Source organism: Oncorhynchus masou, unplaced genomic scaffold, assembly GCF_036934945.1.
Source record: "Oncorhynchus masou masou isolate Uvic2021 unplaced genomic scaffold, UVic_Omas_1.1 unplaced_scaffold_1211, whole genome shotgun sequence".
Taxonomy (NCBI): domain Eukaryota; kingdom Metazoa; phylum Chordata; class Actinopteri; order Salmoniformes; family Salmonidae; genus Oncorhynchus; species Oncorhynchus masou.
Window position 1 is genome coordinate 186,955 of NW_027001900.1, and position 5,428 is coordinate 192,382.

General features: G+C 40.1%; 1 long non-coding RNA gene across 1 annotated transcript; it reads right to left on the reverse strand.

Annotated features, from left to right (window-relative positions):
* On the reverse strand, nt 1–3,036 carry LOC135529927 (uncharacterized). The gene is made up of 2 exons (XR_010453770.1): nt 2,943–3,036; nt 1–272 (listed from the first exon to the last, which is right to left on the reverse strand). It is a non-coding gene; the product is annotated as an uncharacterized LOC135529927 (long non-coding RNA).
* Between the last annotated feature and the right edge of the window lie 2,392 nt (nt 3,037–5,428).

Sequence of the window (5,428 nt, forward strand, 5' to 3'; positions counted from 1 at the left end):
TTTCTAAAAAAAGATGCCATTTATTTAGATTCATAATTCAAGAAAAAAGTCTAAGTGTAACATTTACAATTCTTATAAGAAGAAAATACAGTACAAATCCTTTCAAGGAGAGGGAGAGAGTCTGAGAAAGAGTGGGGAGAGAGAGGGGAGCCGGTGAATATGGAGTCTCAGTTGGTTCTGCCTCTCACCATCCAAAGCGAGACACCAGCTTCTCCTGATCATCCAGATCTTTCTGCACCTTCTTCCTCATGTAGAATATGGGACAGTCCCGGCTAGATAGAGGGAGACACAGCAACATTTACTTATAAATAATATCATATATACAGTGGGGTCCTAAATTATTGACAACCTTGATAAAGATGAGCAAAAATGTATAAAATAATTAAAATACTGTATGCTCCATAAACATTTTATGCTTATATCATTGCTCAGAGAAAGAGATTTTGATTAGGTAATAGTTTTTTCTCCCCTTTACAATACCTCACCTTGCGAGGGTTAAAGGTACTGAGCCTTGTTCTAAAAGGTTTTATGAGTTGGAGAATCCAATATGAGGGATTTTAGACCATTCCTCCATACAGAATGCTTCCAGATCCCTGATATCCATTGTCTGTGCATATGGACTGCCCTCTTCAATTCAAACCACAGGTTTTCAAATGGGTTTCAAGTCTGGAGACTGAGATGGCCATTGCAAAATCTTGATTTAGTGGCCAATAAAAATGTATTTGTGGATTTTGATGTGTGCTTGGGGTTATTGTCTTGCTGGAAGATCCACTTGTGGCCAAGTTTCAGCCTCCTGGCAGAGGCAAGCAGGTTTTGCCAAAAATATCCTGGTACTTGGTGAAGTACATTATCCCCCTGGCCTTAACAAGGGGCCCCAGGAACAGTGGAAGCAAAATAGCCTCATAACATCAAAGATCCATGAAAATAGAGGTCTTTGGCCACGCACACCAGGGGTGGGGCGTCTAAATGAGGATGCATCAGCAGAACAAAACCCCATACCTACTGTAAAATATGGTGGTGGATCTTTGTTATGGGACAATTTTTGCTATTTTCACAGGAGATATGCTCCCAGAAATGTAATACAACCAATACAGTGTGCAACATTCTTTTTATACAGTTTACCGTCCGTCAGAACCTACAAAAAGGTTTGGGTGTGCCTCAGCCCATGCTTTATAAGGGACTGCTGGGTGTGCCTCAGCCCATGCTTTATAAGGGACTGCTGGGTGTGCCTCAGCCCATGCTTTATAAGGGACTGCTGGGTGTGCCTCAGCCCATGCTTTATAAGGGACTGCTGGGTGTGCCTCAGCCCATGCTTTATAAGGGACTGCTGGGTGTGCCTCAGCCCATGCTTTATAAGGGACTGCTGGGTGTGCCTCAGCCCATGCTTTATAAGGGACTGCTGGGTGTGCCTCAGCCCATGCTTTATAAGGGACTGCTGGGTGTGCCTCAGCCCATGCTTTATAAGGGACTGCTGGGTGTGCCTCAGCCCATGCTTTATAAGGGACTGCTGGGTGTGCCTCAGCCCATGCTTTATAAGGGACTGCTGGGTGTGCCTCAGCCCATGCTTTATAAGGGACTGCTGGGTGTGCCTCAGCCCATGCTTTATAAGGGACTGCTGGGTGTGCCTCAGCCCATGCTTTATAAGGGACTGCTGGGTGTGCCTCAGCCCATGCTTTATAAGGGACTGCTGCTCTGACAGCTTGGTTACTGGGGCAGCTTGGTTCAACTCTGACAGCTTGGTTCAACTGTGTTACAGGGGTTGAAAGGGAGAAGGGGGAAACCTAGTCAGTTGTACAACAACGTATTCAACTGATATGTGTCTTCCGCATTTAACCCAACCCCTCTGAATCAGAGAGATGCGTGGGGGCTGTTTAAAGGTGTTTCACCTCTACTGCTCGTCCTAATACTTATATATTTCTTAATTCCATTCTTTTAGATGTGTGTATTGTTGTGAATTGTTAGATACTACTACACTGTTGGAGCTAGGAACACAAGCATTTTGCTACACCCACAATTACATCTGCTGAACATGTGCATGTGACCAGTAACATTTGATATTAAGAGTGGTGATATTAACCACCTTAAATGTTCTTTTAAATATTTTTCAAGCTCTGAAGTTGGTTGTTGATCATTGCTAGCCATTTTCATGTCTTGCCATAGATTTTCAAGTTGATTTAAATAAAAAACTAGGCCACTCGGGAACATTCCATGTCGTCTTGGTAAGCAACTCCAGTGTGTATTTGGCGTTGTGTTTTATGGTATTGTCTTGCTGAAAGATGAATTTGTCTCACAGTGTCTGTTTGAAAGCAGACCAAATCAGAGTTTCCACTAGGAGTTTGTCTGTGCTTATCTCTATTCTGTGTCTTATTATCCTTAAAAACTATAGTCTTTGACGATGACAAGCATACCCATAACACGATGCAGCCCCCAACATGCTTGAGGATAGGAAGAGTGGTACTCAGTTATGTGTTGTATTGGATTTGTCCCAAATATAACATGTTGTATTCAGGACATAAATTGTATTTCTTTGCCACATTTTTTGCAGTTTTACTTTAATGCCTTGCTTCAAACAGGATACATGTTTTGGAATATTTTTTAAAATTCTGTGCAGGCTTCTTTTTACTCTGTAATTTAGGTTAGTATTGTGGAGTAACTACAATGTTTTTGATGTCAGAAGTGAATATAGAGTATCTCCCATGTCAGAAGTGAATATAGAGTATCTCCCATGTCAGAAGTGAATATAGAATATATCCTGTTTCAGAAATGTCACCTAAGTATTTATTTACTGAAGTTATCTTTAGATTGTAAACAAACTTGGAGCTTGACATCACCCTGTGAGAGTCACATTAACGATGTACCGGGAAAGTAATAGTTTTCAAACACACACATCTGTATACCAATTGTATGCATGTGTGTGTGTGTGTGGGTGTTTGTGTGTGTACCTGGTACAGAGCACATCCTCATGGAGAGAGCCCTGACAGCGTTGACACTGTGTCCACAGGCGAGAGAAGCGCTCCTCCAGAGTACTTAAGTGGAAGATCTAGAATTTAAAGAGATTCACCATTAGTAAGTATTAATCAGAGAGATTCAACATTAGTAAGTACAAATCAGGAGAAATTCACCATTAAAGTATACTGAACAAAAATATAAAACGCAACATGGAACAATTTCAAAGATTTTGCTGAGATACAGTTCATATAAGGAAATCAGTCAATTGAAATACATTCATTAGGCCCTAATCTATGGATTTCACATGACTGGGCAGGGGTACAAACATGGGAGGGCATAGGGTCACCCACTGCAAAGCCAGGTCCAACCAATCAGAATTAGTTTTTCCCCACAAAAGGGCTTAATTACAGACTAAAACCCCTCCCCCGGGGGGCTGGCGTGGTTCCACGTAGTCTGCGGTAGTGAGGCCGTTTGGATGTACTGCCAAATTCTATAAAACAACTTTGATGGTGGCTTATGGTAGAGAAATGCAAGTTCAATTCTCTGCTAACAGCTCTGGTTGTCATTCCTGCAGTCATCATGCCAATTGCTCCATGTGACATTGTGTTGTGTGACAAAACTGCATATATTAGAATGGCCTTTTACTATCCCTAGCACAAGGTGCACCTGTGTAATGATCATGCTGTTTAATCAGTTTATTGATATGCCATAACCTGTCAAGTGGATAGATTATATTGGTAAAGGAGAAATGCTAACAAACAGGGATGTAAACAAAATGATGCCCAAAACAGGAGAGAAATAACTTTTCTGGGATTTTTATTTCAGCTCATGAAACATGGGACCAGCACTTTCTATGTTGAATTAATATTTTTGTTCAGTGTAGTTATCAGATGGATTCACCATTAGTAAGTAGTATCCTAACGACACACCCCAATGTAACACAACATGTATTATCCCTGTTACATTAAATATTTAGCATCAGATTAACACAACAAGTTGATATATTAGTTCCTAATGAACAGGACCCAGATTAACAGAACAGGTTGATATATTAGTTCCTAATGAACAGGACCCAGATTAACACAACAGGTTGATATATTAGTTCCTAATGAACCGGACCCAGATTAACACAACAGGTTGATATATTAGTGCCTAATGAACAGGACCCAGATTAACACAACAGGGTTGATATATTAGATCCTAATGAACAGGACCCAGATTAACACAACAGGTTGATATATTAGTGCCTAATGAACAGGACCCAGATTAACACAACAGGTTGATATATTAGTGCCTAATGAACAGGACCCAGATTAACACAACAGGTTGATATATTAGTGCCTAATGAACAGGACCCAGATTAACACAACAAATTGATATATTAGTGCCTAGTGAACAGGACCCAGATTAACACAACAGGTTGATATATTAGTTCCTATATGAACAGGACCAAGATTAACACAACAGGTTGATATATTAGTTCCTAATGAACAGGACCCAGATTAACACAACAGGTTGATATATTAGTGCCTAATGAACAGGACCCAGATTAACACAACAGGTTGATATATTAGTTCCTAATGAACAGGACCCAGATTAACACAACAGGTTGATATATTAGTTCCTAATGAACAGGACCCAGATTAACACAACAGGTTGATATATTAGTGCCTAATGAACAGGACCCAGATTAACACAACAGGTTGATATTAGTGCCTTGAACAGGAGTTAACAGAACAGGTTGATATATTGTTCCTAATGAACAGGACCCAGATTAACACAACAGGTTGATGTATTAGTTCCTAATGAACAGGACCCAGATTAACACAACAGGTTGATGTATTAGTTCCTAATGAACCAGGACCCAGATTAACACAACAGGTTGATATATTAGTTCCTAATGAACAGGACTCAGATTAACACAACAGGTTGATTAACTAATGAACAGATTAACACAACAGGTTGATATATTAGTTCCTAATGAACAGGACCCCAGATATATTAGTTCCTAATGAACAGGACCCAGATTAACAGAACAGCTTGATATATTAGTTCCTAATGAACAGGACCCAGATTAACACAACAGGTTGATATATTAGCTCCTAATGAACAGGACCCAGATTAACAGAACAGGGATATTAATGCCTAATACCCAGATTAACAGAACAGGGTTGATATATTAGTTCCTAATGAACAGGACCCAGATTAACAGAACAGGGTTGATATATTAGTTCCTAATGAACAGGACCCAGATTAACAAGAACAGGGTTGATATATTAGTTCCCGGGACCCAGATTAACAGAACAGGGTTGATATATTAGTTCCTAATGAACAGGACCCAGATTAACACAACAGGTTGATATATTAGTTCCTAATGAACAGGACCCAGATTAACACAACAGGTTGATATATTAGTTCCTAATGAACAGGACCCAGATTAACACAACAGGTTGATATATTAGTTCCTAATGAACAGGAC